Genomic DNA, 15015 nt, shown 5'->3' on the forward strand with positions numbered 1-15015 from the left:
CACTGTCTTTTAGGTGATCCATCACTAACCTATAACAGAACTCTGCCATCTTGCCTAATTATATGGACATAGTTACTGAAATCCTGTTCATCACTTTCCATACATTTCTCAGTGGTAAACAAACTACCAGTGTTGTGATTCTGAGAGCTAGGCATGCACATGCAGCAAACCAATGTGTGCACACTACCAGAATAATGGAGGCAGCAGTTTGTTTACCAGAGTGGGATGGATGGAAAATTACTCTTGGGCTTACACCACAAAGTGGATTTCCAACTTATCTATGGACCTTAATAAGAGAAAAGTGGATGTAAATATAATCTATGCTTCTTTTCATTAGATGCAGTCATAGGGCCCAGAGCTTCCAGCTGGTGGGGCAGCTGCAACACATCCATTCTGGATCTCCCAGTCACATGCATAGAAAGCTCAACAGTTGAAGACTGACCACTATCAGGATTCCTGCCAAAGGTAGCCTCCATGTTGTTGTTGATGTTCCACCAGGGGATGCAGAGAAGAGTGAATGGATCCAGAAGATCCAGAGCACTTGCATTTCCTTACTCAGCTTTCTCCCCATAACAGCTTCAAGCAGGTATAGCTCATTTGAGTCTCTGTTTGTTTTCATTGGGAGAAAGAGTATTCCCAAATACATAAATAAAGGCAATATATGATGGACTTTAAAAGTTCAATGAAGTTGCTTATGCCTCCTTTCCTGGCTCGCGTGGGTCAGCAAGATTTATGATGTGCTGCATAAGCTGCCCCTTTATTCTTGACCCCCTGCTTAGGACTGTTCTACCCATAGTTAGACTTACTGCATTTTCAGTGATGGTAATCCTTCACAACATAGTTCAAGAAGTTTTACAATTTGAATTAACTGGAATTTACTTTCGTTAATATATACATTGTTTCAAAATTATAGCCCATTGCTACTCTGCTATCTCAGAGGCTCTAAGTAAGATAGGCTCTGAATGCAATTTCACATAAGAGATTCTTTTGTTTCTTTGTATTGCAGCAGTCTAAATTTTGTTCAAGATTTTCTAGAAAGTTCATAACAAAAGAAACAATTCTTATTTGAATGATGGGATGTCTTAGATTGTTCTCTAACTCCCTGAATGGCTAAAATTCTCCTGTGCAACTTTGCACCATGCAAGCAGGATGATGTCATCAATCGGCAATGGTAATGTTTAATTTAATTTAATTGAGCAAAAGCCTCCTATCCTCCTCCACTTCAGGTTCTGAGTCTGCCTAGGGCTCCCTTTCGACCAGGAAGAGCCTTTGGAAAGGGCACCCTTTTGACCAGGGAGAGCCTTGGGATAACAGAGGGTAAGCCTTTAATATCCAGTAATTGCTGGTGGATCAATGTCGGCAAATCTCAGCAGCAGCAATATGGCAGTGATTTTTAGACACCACCCTGTCCCAGTGTTCCCCAGGTTGAAAAGTAAACCTAGGCAGCGTCAGAACCTGAAAGTGAGATAGGAAGCTTTGCACTGAATTGAATTGAATTGAATTGATTTCTGCCATTCGAGAATTGATGACGGTATCCCACTTGTGTGGCATTAAGAGCAATTCAGTCTTTACATCGGTGCTGGCAGGTGCACTGTCCCAACCTGTTGATTTTTACCCCAAAAATAGTTTATTGTAATTTTGCCCTTACCTTCTTTTTTTAAACATTTTATTAATTTTTCTATCTATCTACAGTACATTGAATTCATGCTTGTTAAACATCGTGTTACATGGGTTGCTTATAATTATTTCTTTTTTGCATCTTGGTGTCTTCTTAGTTGTCTCTTCAAAATCTATACATTTTTAAACCTTTAAACAGCTCATGTGTGTATTTTAGTGTACAATATTGGCTACTATCATAATATTGCTCTCAGAGTATATAACGTTTTCAAAATCCTCTAGAAACATACCTAATAAAAGTAATTCCAGTTCCAAATCTATTTAATTTTGAGATGATTTAACCAACTAACTTTGTATTTTATACCAATAATAACTGAGTAGGTTCCTAACACATAATAGATGAAATCTAAAGCATTTTATACAAATTTTCTTTATATAATTATTTAGCCATTATCTCCACATATTCTATCATGTCTCCATCAATATACAGTGGTGCCCCGCTAGATGCTTATCTCAGTAGATGACAAAATTGCTTCACAATGAGTATTTTGCGATCGCTATTGCGATTGCAAAACGATGTTTAGATGGGGAAATCCGCTTGACGACAATCGGTTCCCTGCTTCGGGAACCGATTTTTCACTTTACTATGATCAAAAAGATCATCGGGTTTCAAAATGGCCACCCGCTGTTTCAAAATGGCTCCCCGCTGTGTTTCCTCGCTTTACAGGCAGCAGAAAATGGCTGCCCTATGGAGGATCTTCACTTTACAATGAGGTATTTCACCCATTGGAATGCATTAAGCAGTTTTCAATGCATTTAAATGGGCTTTTTACTTTCACTTGACGACAATTTCATTCTATAGCGATTTTGCTGGAATGGATTATCATCGTCAAGCAGGGCACCACTGTATCTAATGTATATTCATTAAGTACTATTTGTTTTGCCCCAATCTTATATCTAGCTTCAATTTACCTTAAAAACCACTGTGCGGGACTTGGGATAAAGCAAAAGATTTGCAGAATAAGATAAAAGATATTTCACAAGAAATAATACATCAAGAAATAACTTTCAAACCAGAAATATTTTCGTTGAATATAATGCCAGAGATGTTGATTAAAAAATTAAATATGTATTATTGCACATATTCACAGCTGCAAGACTGATCTAGGCCCAGAGGTGGAAAACACAGAAAAATCTGAAGAAAGAGGAGTTACTTAAAAAATTATTAGATATTGCAGAAATTGATAGTCGATCAGGGACACTACATGAGAACCCGAGAATATATATTAAGGAAAGTTGCAAAACGTTTTATGATTGGGCCCAGAAACAGATATGAGTAGAGAATATATTAGAGATTACTGTATCACAGTCATGAAGTCAAGAGCATTTTAGATATTGAATGAAAGCAAGTATTTCCCTGCATATATGTCTTTGTCTTTGTTTTTGTTTTGTTTTGTTGTTAACCCCATTTTTCTCCCCTTCCTGTTGTTGTCGTATGGTTGTTTGTTTTTGTGGTATATAGTAGCAGTAGCAGTAGCAGTAGCAGCAGCAGTGGCGGCAGTAACAGTGGTAGCAGTAGTAGTAAAACAAAAAATCACTGTGTTATGCCTTTACCCTGATTAATGATCCCTTATTTCAGTTTAATTCCCTTTTTAATATGTAAAATGGGCCCCTTTACAATTCCATAAGTTAAGTGTATACATGCTTTCAATGTTGTGGGCCACCTTAATATTTTTCCCTTTTTTATCTTTCTAACTCCTTCTCGTATTTGTCTTTTTCCAATTCTTGTTTTTATCTTCCTAAACATTCTGCCGTCCCTTGTGTCATCTGAAAACATTTTATACACTTGATCTATCTCCAATAGATCTTCCAGGCTATTTTTAATTAATTCTACTGATTTTCTCCCCTTATCTTCCCTTAACACAGCTAAAGTTCTCCTCTGCTCTAGGGTTAGAATTAAATCTCCTAAATGTTTCCCTCTGATTTCCTCTAGCCCTTCTTTTGGTTGGCATACATCGTCCTCCACCCTCACATTTCCTTGTTCATTATTCCCTGTCTCCTGTTGAATATAGTCCTTCTTTAAGTGCTCCTTGAATGATTTCACCTCTTCGTTATGAGATCTCACTTTTTCTAAGATTGCTTGAAGGCTAGATTTTGTTTCATCCCCAAATTTCCCTTGTTGTAGCATTATGTCCCAAGATGTCAAGTACTTGTATTTCAAGTAGAAGATGTCTGGTAACTTAGAGCAGTCACTCCAGTTCCATCAATAATTGCTTCAATAAGTCGACTTTAGTAAATTGATCACCTTTAGGGTTAATTTGAATCAAGTCTCTGATGTAAGTTGACAGCCCCGTTCACTTGATGTTTGTATTAGACTTTCCAAAGTTAATTGTGTATGTTTTAGTCAGTTCTCAGAAAAAAGAAAGGAAAATCAAAAGAGAGTTCGAAGTTTGAGTATTCAAGGTCATGTTCTGGGCTTTTTTCCAACACTGTAGATAGCCATAACAGTTTAACTCCCAGCATTGTTTGGCTAAAATAATTTTAAGAGGAAAATTTCTTAGGTTTAACACCAAAGTAATACCAAACGTCCTTCCTTGAAGTATAATTAGGTGTTTAATTAATTTCTAATTTATTTTCTTTGTGTCTCTGCGTATCTCCCCTTCTCCAGATCCACCTCTGCTCAATTTAGTGGTGGGGCTAAGAGACAACTTTTTTTCTGTTAAAGAGATTGTTCCGTCCAGGGATAGTCATAGAGCAGTATAGTTAAGATTTTGCATCTCACTTAGTGGTAACGACAATGTTAAATTGGCTGATTTATTGCTTCTTTTGCCCACTGCCGACGACTTGCAAGCAGGTTAATTCAGCTGCTTGTTTCCACCTGCTGGTTGATTGGGGAGTTTCCTGGATCAAATGTGGGTAACTGCCCCATTTGTCTCCCCCACCCCATGATCAACAGGCTTCTCCCCCATTTCACCACCCCTTTGGGGTGGTTTTAACCCCTTGGTGGGTCCCAAACAGGTCAGAATTCAGCCCAGGGGATGGAGCTCCATCTTCCTCCTGCTGTCTCATTGCAGCGTCAAGCCGGAAGTCCCAACTTTGCCCTTATCTTCTGAAGTAGCAACTGGGCTGTCCTAGGCATGTTTCTGATCAATGTGAATAACTCTGTTAGTACAGGGAGTTTTGGAGTCAATGGCAGCTATATTCCTAGTACCATCTTTCTAGGTAATGATAAGCAGAAATTACATCTTACACTGCCATTCTACACTTCTTGATTAATGAAGTGATGATTTAAGGCATGGTCAGATTTTTGCAGGCAGCATGGAATCCAGATTTTTGTCCTCTCTTCCTCAAAGGGAAGCTAACTGGTGCAAACTTTATGGCTTTTGTAAAAGTGGTTGCAGAGTATAGCTGTTGCTATGAGATTAGGTTGTGAAATTACAAATATAGCTCCCACTTGTGCATGGTGAAGGTATTTCCCCATCCAAGCTAGATATGAGCAAAGACATCTGTGGCCATCTACATACGGTTGTTGCCTGCATTACCGTGTCTGCTTGCTAGTCTATAGCTAATTGTTATCTGTGGAAGTATAAACTAAAGTGAATTATAAAACTGTCATTTAGCATATGCTATTCGGATCTATTTTGCTTGTTACTACATTCTTCCCCACACATTTGGCTGAAGGATGTGCAGCACACAGCAAACAAGCAGGATGGAAAGTTGTTTCCAGAAAAATAAAAATAACAACTGTGAAACTGAGACTTGGATGACTAGAGTTAAGTATATTTTTGGATGTTGCAGAGAATGCATAATGAGTTTGATGTAAAAATAAAAAAGCAACAAGTCCTGATCCCCCTCCTCCTGTGTTGTAACGATTTAATGTTTCCAACATATGGTGAGAATCAAAATTATCCCTTTACCACCTACTACTGACAATTTCTTCCCTTCTAATTTCAGCACCTTTTCAATGCTGCTAAAACCAATTAGGGAAACATCAAAGGTTCTGCAAAAACAAAGTTCAGACCACTGCAGAACATCAGTGCATCACCTACTCATTATAGGCATGAATATATATGATCTTTGATCTGTGTGAGACAGGCTAAATTCACAAATATGTTTTCTTCAGCAACCTCCCTACCTCCTAATGGAAGTAAAACTTATACTACTAATTAATGGGTTGCAGAGAATAGGAATTGCCCACAGAAGCAAAACATGAAGGGCAAAGGTTAACTTCACTTTCTCTTGCTCACATTTTCGTTCTTTTTTATATACATAAAAATAATCTGTCCATTGTGTCTCTCAAAACAGTTTTACTTCCCGAAGGCTTAATTATACACTCCATTAACTTTCTTTTTAGATAAAGGAATATGTGCATGCATGCCACTTATCTGTTTGGCTTTCACATCGCAGCCATGCAAGAGTTAGGCCTGAAATGTTATGGCCAGAAAGATCTTGATAAAACAATATGAACCACTGAGTTCATCATCAGTGCTATTCTTTTTCACCTTCGCAACAATAGCTTGAGGTTCATATTAAGGACAAGTTCCTATAATCCCTAATATAGCAATATTGTATGAAATCATGAGCTACACAGAGAGGTACCAACAGCCACATTGTCTTCTATTTCAGTGGGTGATTTACAGACCCATGTAGTATGTGGCTGGGACCAGCCTAGATATGGGTCTTTATAAAATGCAGGATGATAATGCATTTGAGTACAATCCAGATGAATGACTAAACACTTGTAGGTTCCTTAGAGTTTAACATAGGAGAGTTAAGCATGCATTATGGAAACTGTACATAAGACTTGGATGTAATTTTAAAGAAAACACAGAACCCAACTCAACATTTTAGCAGAGAAACAAAAAAGATAGGATGGGTCACAACCACAGTTTGGCAATATGTATGTATGTATGTATGTATGTATGTATGTATGTATGTATGTATGTATGTATGTATGTATGTATGTATGTATGTATGTATGTATGTATTTACTTACTTACTTACTTACTTACTTACTTATTTATTTATTTATTTATTTATTTATTTATTTATTTATTTATTTATTTATTTATTTATTTAATATCCCGCCTATCTGGTTGTTATGGCCACTCCCCCACCCTGGTATTTCCTGCTATTTTTTTCCACCCAGCCATTTTTTTTAATAATGTGAGTGAATTGTCATCCCACTGTTCTTTCCTTCCATCCATGCCACTTTCTTCTTTACGGGAGTCTATTTTCCATCCCGTCTCTGGCTCATTTATTTTCTCCCACAGGAGTAGCCATTATGCTCCTCCTGCTTCTAAGTCTCTCCACAGCCCCTGGGAAGTCGTCTTTGAGTCTGCTGGTTGGAAGTGACTGCTAGTTCCAGCTCGCAATTTGGGGGTGAAAGGAATTCAAATGTTTTATTTCCTAAGGTGACTGGGAGGCAGCCCCAGGAGCAGATGATGGAGGCAAAGCAGGAACGTAAAGTGAAATCCTTCTGGGAGGCTTTTTCTCTCTGAGGGCAGGACAGAATTGGAGTAACGCAGAGGCCAAGCAAGTGGTTTGACTCCCAAAGGTTTCTGATGTCACAAACTATGTATAGAATGGAGGGCCAAGGACGTTTCCTCTAGGTGCCCCTACTTGACCCAGCTCCCTGGGTTGTAACACATTGGCTGCTGCCCTGGTAGAATCACAGGACTCGCTGGCAGTTCTGGTGTTTCATGATGAAGACAAAGAGACTGACATCTAAATTAGAAATCAATGGGTACATGAAAAGTGTTATGGAACTCCAAAATAATTGACACTATTAAGGATGTTCAACTGATGCTGGTAACAATTTAAAGGGAAAACATACAGTTTAGAAGCATTTGGAATATGGCTGTATCAGTAGCTGCCTTTTTCTCTTGCTTCCCCCCCCCCACATCCTTAACATCAATGCATCAATCTTTCTGAAGAATCAATTCTCTTTAATATAATAGCAAAGGGAAGGCATCCACTCACAGAAGAAATATATTTCAAGAGTTATGAAATGTCTTCTTCAGGCTTTACAAAAGCTACTCACTGAAAAGCCCTTGACTTCAACATTAATCATAGCTATGGCTTTAGGAATTTGGTACTTCTGCAAGAAATCATGGCTCTTTAAAAATAAGGAGATGGCACAATGAACTTGTGCAGGAAGAGATTTTTATTCGCTCAGTGTAAAATGGTATTATTGGGGGAAAGGGGAGCGAAGTGCATCATTTCCTGATTTCTTGAACATCTATTACAAATTATTAAAATAAATCAATATTTTAATCATGATCATTTTCAGCAGACAGAAGAAAATATTAATTCAGTCACCAAATTCCCAAGGTTTCCCCCCAAAGCAAATGTCACTTTAATCCATAGCTTAAAAGTTATTTATTTATTTACTTAGTAGACTATCAGGAAATGTGTCATCCTGTTGCATCAAACAGACTCTAAGGGGCACCTTATGGCAGGGCAGTATAAACTGATGACAGCTTGCACTCACAGAGAACAGAGGCAATCCCAGTGATTACTAATTATTTATAAATAATTCATGACTAATCATTTATAAATGTTTTTAAATAAGCAAACTGCAAAAAAGTAGAACTTGTGAGACAATTATTTTTAAGACCAGCACGTCTTTGACTGTAATAAATTCAATTAAATTATATTCAAGGCATATACCTGTTTGCCCTCTTTAAGCACATCATAGCCGATTCCACATGGAGTATTTGTTTAATTTCCTTTGCAGCCATGATACTGGTTCTGCATCCCAGTGTCCACACAACACAGGGCTGAAAATAGCATTGACAGAGTCACAGCAGGACAAAACACATTGCTTTCTGGTGTTTTGCTACACCACTGTTATGTGGTGATGCATTTTTCTTCTGATATGCTCTTGTGGACTCCAGTACTGGATCTTTGTTCTGATCTGCACACTCTCAGAAGAGAATAATATCATGGTGTTTCTGTATGGGCTTTTTTTGTTTGTTTGCTTTTGCTGGCCAGTCTCCATCCTTCCATGTCTACTAAAACAATGAGGACAAGGAGAGGAGACTGGAGTAGGTGGGGAGACAGCAGAGAATAGGGACAAAGGGGGATGGTAATCTCTGTTGGGAGTGAAACATTAGGGAACAATTCTGGATGTGTGTGGAAAGGCAGTAGAAGGATGACCTTGTGCATCCAGCAACAGATGGCTTGCTCATGTAGGTGCAATGTGCCATATGTGGATGATTTATTCGAACCTACAACAAGAGACTACTTTACTGTGTTGATGAGTCCTTACTTGCAGCTGCCCCTGCAATTTATCATTTTGTGTTCCATGGGACTTTAATTTCCTTCATGTTTACTTTTGTAATGGAGTAGGCCTGGGGCAATACTTCTGGATAGTGCAATACAGCAAGTGAGGGAAGGAGGAGCATATAAAGCAACATAAAGAACCATGTTATGCCAGGTCAGACTACAGGCTTTTTAACCCATCATCTATGACTTGCAGTTGCTCTCCAGGTTTTCTTGAAGATGCGGGGGACTGGACCACTGAGGTTCTGTAATGTGAGCCATTTACTCTCCCACTGAACAACTACTATATTCCTCCCCAAGGGGTTTCACTTCCTTGCCATCTATCCTCTCCTTTGTGTGAAAAGGTATGCCTTCCCAGTACTGCTTTTAAGAACAGCATAAACTTGTGCTTGATTTTCAAACACTTCCACTGCTGACACATTAGTTCCATTGTCTTCAAGGGAAAAGAGGCACACTTAACTTCCCCTGGGTCTCTATCTCTTTTCACTGAGCTACTGCCAGTGGGATACAGAGACTCCTGACTTCAGACTCTGCAGTTGCTATGCATCTGGTGTGTCTCTAGGCAACAAATGAAAAACAGAGTTAGCAGAGATAGAGACTTGACATAGGACATGATTTCTGTTAGGTAAGTGGTGAGAAAGAATGAACGTCGGATGGAAATATCTTAAAATGTGAACTGTAGTACACTGTATATCACCTGCAGACCAAGGACTCCACTGGTAGAGAAAAAGACAATAGGCATGATTCACAAGGATGAAAAAGACTGCATTCTCAGTCTTGATCCTGTTTGCTTTAATTAGGACCAGAATCTTTTCTAACATGTGCCTGACTTTCAAGCAGGGGTGAGCAAATTGCTGCCCAGATGTTTTTGGACAGCAGTATGTATCATACTTCACCACAGGCCATGCTGGCTAGGCCTTAATTGGAGTCTTTGGTCACAAATACCAGGGGCTCCACAAGTTGCCCACCCATGCTTGAAAGACAAGGCAAGAAGCTACAAAAAGAGAAGGCCTTTCCCAGAACTGTCAGGGAAATTTGTCTGTCTTTTAGGCACCAGGTAAAGCCTTATTTATAGGGACGTGGTGGCGCTGCGGGTTAAATCACAGTATTCTTCGTGATACAAGGTCAGAAGACCAGCAGTCATAAGATCAAATCCACAGGACGGAGTGAGCGCCTGTTGCTTGTCCCAGCTCCTGCCAACCTAGCAGTTCCAAAGCATGTAAAAATGCGAGTAGATAAATAGGTACCACCTTGGTGGGAAGGTAACGGTGTTCCATGTCTAGTCATGCTGTCCACGTGACCACAGAAACTGTCTTCAGACAAACGCTGGCTATATGGCTTGGAAATGGGGATGAGCACTGAGCCCTAGAGTCGGACACGACTGGACTAAATGTCAAGGGGAACCTTTACCTTTAAAGTCTTATTTATTTATTTAATATCATTCGTAGGCCGCCTTTCTCCCATTGAGGGCATCCAGGGCAGCTCACTATGTAAAAACAAGTAATACTAAGAATACAGTTGACTGCAGATCAAAAAGCAACCAAACTGCAATAATAATTTAAAACCCATTAAATAATTAAAAACATTAGCCACTTTAAAAACAAACTTAGGGAATGAGAAAAAACAGCATCCAGGGACTCAGTCATAATTATTAAAAGACTGCCTGAAGAGGTGGGTCTCCATCTGTCAGCAGAAGCACAAAAGATAGGATAAACATCCATTCTATTATCTTCTAAACAGCACTCAAGACTCTGCTTTTTATTTGCCTTCTTTCACCAAAGATTTAAACTCTTAGTTTTATGGTTTCACCTGCCTTTTTTATAGCCTATTTCTTTATTTTTCTTTATTTCATCAACTGTAGCACTGTTGTCTGTTTTAAACCCCACTTTGAGGTTTTCTTTCTGTGAAAGTTACGATGGACATGTAATAAACAAACAAAATAAGGAATATTTATTGATGGCTTGGTAAAAGTGAGTGTTTATCTTGGGTTTTTACTACTGCAAATATAAAGGCACTATTTCTCCCACCTATGTTAAATGAAGAGCTATGACATAATAAGCTGTTCTCCTGACCAATGCAATGCAGGGTTTCCCACCATTTGAGGTGGGAAGCAAACTACTGCCCCTCAAATTGTGTGGGGGGCAGCATTACTGCCATGCTGTGCCACACACACACACACACAACAGTGTAGACATTTGGGACACCTGCACACCACCAGAGAAAAGTTGTCCCTGCTGTTTCCTTCTGCACAACTCCAATGACAATGGACAGTTTCTTTACTATGACATGGCTATGAGGGCTCCTATAGACAAGGCACACAGGGAGTGCTGGCCCGCAAAAAAAGATGGCTTACAGGACTCCTCAAAACCAAGTCTTACTGAAGAAGCAAGACAGCATCACTGAAGCCAAACAGAGTGGCACAGATGGGACACAACTTCTTTTGTGGAACAGGGAACACGAGGAAATGCTGGGTTGTGGTGGCTTTGTCCACCATTCTGCCACCTGAGGTAACTGCCTCAGATTGGCTAATAGTAGAGCTGGCTCTGTTTTCTTATCCAATTTTTTAAAAATGTGGCCTTTGTTGATCCTTCCAGTTTGTTTTCTGTAAAACGCAACTGTAGTTCCTGAAACACCATCTGAAAACCCACTACATTTTTGACAAACTTCTGGAAAACAAACTGGAGATTAAAACAACTCTGCATCTACAGGGCTGAATAACACCATGAAAAAAAGGCATTTCAGGAGAGGAAAACATCTTTTTCAAATGAAATTTTGATTGCTAGCAGGATTTTTTTTACAGATTGGCCTTGTGTTTGAGGAGGCCACATTTAAAGAAAAAGAAGTTCAATACGTGATTTTTAAAAACAGAGGAAATCCATAAGAAAAACTGATATTCAGTTTGTTTTATTTCTAGGCTATCTTCCCCCCACAGAGGAGACTCAAGGTGGCTCACAATAATTAAAATAAGTCAGACTGAAAATGCAACAAATTACAAAGTTAAATAAAATCAGTATACAATAATAATTAAAAACCACTAATTAATTATATGTTAATAATTAAACAGCATTTAAAAATATACTTAAAAAGAGCTTACATCCAGCTTCAGGAGGGACTCAACTTTAGCTATTAAAAGAATGCCTGAAGAAGCAGATTTAACTGTCACTGAAAGGATTAAAGGGAAGGGGAGGTCAAAATAACTTCCTGAGGGCTGGTTTTGTCCTCTGGAGGTTCTGGTGCTAGCTTTTAGTTTCTGAGCTTTATGAAAGTGGATATAGATAATGCAAAAAAATTATCTTGAAGCATGAGATGCTTTTATCATGAGATATTGGAAATTCTGTGGTAGTGTTGAAGAGTCAAGAAGAGAGTTCATGGCAAATCTCTTAAGCCACATAGGAGCAAGCTAAGGCAAAACACAGACATCCAAACACAAGTCATATATAAAGGTTCTGAGATTGGATTCCTAGATCCTTCTGGATTGCAAAGTGACACACAGTCATTTATCTTCCCGCTTGAAAACTGATATTTATTTATCCTGGCAACAAAATGCAACAGTGAACAAAAGGCTAATGAAGTATACCAGTATTTTCCTGCTTCTGAATAAAATGGTCATATGATGGATACCTGTGTGACTGGGACTGTATCAGATGGAGCATACAGGAGTTTTAGAAAGTACTCTTCTGAAAGCATATGTATTTTAGGAAACAAGCATTACTTAAGGTCTCCTACACGAAGGGCTGTTCTCTGTATTTTGATGAATATTTAATCAACTCTTAAGTTAGTATAGCTTGGTAAGAAAAAGGTTGGGAGGTCAAAAGGGTAGACAAAGTATACTCATTAAAATATTCTGGCACTGTCTTCACACTTTGGAAACAAGAGTCGAATGAGCTACTGTTATGATATAACTGCTGGTTAACCCCCCGCATACGCACACACACACACACACACAAACACAACTCTTCATGCAAGCAGGCCTATGGTCGTGAAGGCAATGTGCTAATGACTAAGTGAGCTTGGATGGACTCTCCAATTCCATTTCTTCAACACAGAGATAGCAAGAAGCTTCGTTTTTCTGTTCACTGAAGATGCATGATCATGCACCAGCAGTTGATCTCACTAGACAAGAACAGTTGGTAACAGAGTAAACAAGGAAGGGCTGCTTTGAAAGAATAAATTACCCAACTTTGAAGGAGGAGGAGAGAGGTGCTTCATTCAGAACAAGCATGGTGATCCTTCCCCTCTTCCCATCAGTTGTACTGGTCGTTGGCAGGAACTTCCATCCCACAGCTTGTAAATTTACTTTTGAAAATGACAAAAGAGCATTTAAAAAAGTAACTACTTTAAGTTTCTTTAAAATAGCTAAAATAGTTGTTATTTTTATAAACCTGACTTTTTACCGTTCTGCAGTGTGAAGTACAGCATTAGTGGTTAAAATATGGGATATTCTTAAAAAAAAAAACCACACACACACACACACACACACACACACACACACACACACACACACACACACACAACCTGATGGTACACCCCATAAACATGACTAAACAATTACAGTTAGGCTGCAAAAGGAGTAAAGTTACCTAACCTTAAATTACAGTCATAATGCAATGCAGTTAGATCTTAGGAAAAGTATTTAATTACAAATAACTAGATATTTATAAGCAGCTATTTCCAAACACAAATCCCAGACCGGCAGGTGAACTGCTCCTGTCAGGGCAGCTCCTCTTTAGCATGTTGAGTGAGTCTCAGAACCTCCACCAGAGTTTATGTTCAGTACCCTTCACAGAACATGGAAGTAGGGGGCAGAGGAATCTACTTCTTGGTTAGCTCTTTCCTACTGATTCTCACTTATGTCTGTCTCAGATCTTTCTAGGGTTTGACATTTTTAGCATCATATGCTGCCATTTGGCAAAGTTTAGAAGTTTTTGTAGTTATACAGTGGTGTTCTGAAGGAAAAAAATAGATGAAAATTGCAAAAAGTTGTGTCTGATAAAAGTGCCATGTGTATGTTTAATAATATATTCAAATGCTTTAAATGTAGTTGGTAGTCTGACACTATTGTTTGCAAATTGTCTGATGAATCTCTTTTTTTGTTTTAAATATCTCTTAAATTATTTCTAAATCTCTCTCTTAAATCATGTTTTTTTTAAAAAAAACCTGTTACTATTATTTGGCAATTTCCTTTAAAAGTACATTAGCTACTTGGGACTGGGCTCCAGAATTCAAATTTAGATGCCACTTGTCTGTTCCAGAGCGTGTGTAGAAATAACAAGAAGGTAACATTCATTTGCTTTCTCTGGAGGTTATTACATAATGAGAATGCGTATTTACATGTCCTATTTGCCATGGTTACCAAAAAGGTTGCTCAACCAAAAAGAAATACTGCCAGAAGCAGTCCTATTACATGGGGAAATTTAAATAAAAATTAAATGAGAAGACAATATTAGGTAACAATGCAGATATGCTGACCAATAATTTCAACTAACTTGTTGTTGTTTAGTCGTTTAGTTGTGTCCGACTCTTCGTGACCCCATGGACCAGAGCACGCCAGGCCCTCCTGTCTTCCACTGCCTCCTGGAGTTGGGCCAAATTCATGTTGGTCGCTTCAGTGACACTGCTAACTAACTTAGAACTTCAACTAACTTAGAAGAAACAAATCTAGAAAAGCAGCAAAGTATCAGGAAGATAATCCGTGCTAATACAATTCATTCCAGTGTAAGTTGCAGGTTGCTAGCTGCCCTCTCCTATACATCTCAGCTCAGGTGATGTCTAGCCCATGAGGACAAGATAGGATGTTTATGAGGAATAGGAAGGTAGGGTCAGGAAAAGCATGGAGGGGGGCTATAAATCAGCCCAAGACAAAGTGCTCACAGTCCATGTGAGTATTCCATTAAACAGAAGTTACAATAACAGGCATCAATTGATTATGAGAGGCAGAACTCACCTTCTCTGGTCTTGTTGATTTACAAAAGACAGCACTTCAGTGTTGTGCCTTGGAAGCTGAGACAGAAGGAGGAATTGGATTTGAAGCAAAAACAAAAACTAAGCTAGAAGGTAGACTTAAGATATTAATGATTTAAATGTAAACCTGTGTATATGGTCTGATTATTC

General features: G+C 38.7%; 1 long non-coding RNA gene across 2 annotated transcripts in view; it reads left to right on the forward strand.

The window, feature by feature from the left end:
* The first annotated feature begins 344 nt into the window (after window positions 1-344).
* The window catches only part of LOC144588561 (uncharacterized), a 96301-nt gene continuing 81630 nt past the window's right edge, over window positions 345-15015 (forward strand). For both annotated transcript variants that reach the window (XR_013544176.1, XR_013544175.1), the window contains exon 1: window positions 345-465. This is a non-coding gene — a long non-coding RNA (uncharacterized LOC144588561). The remainder of the gene's footprint in view (window positions 466-15015) is intronic.

The sequence above is a fragment of the Pogona vitticeps genome, chromosome 4 (genome assembly GCF_051106095.1).
Source record: "Pogona vitticeps strain Pit_001003342236 chromosome 4, PviZW2.1, whole genome shotgun sequence".
NCBI lineage: Eukaryota > Metazoa > Chordata > Lepidosauria > Squamata > Agamidae > Pogona > Pogona vitticeps.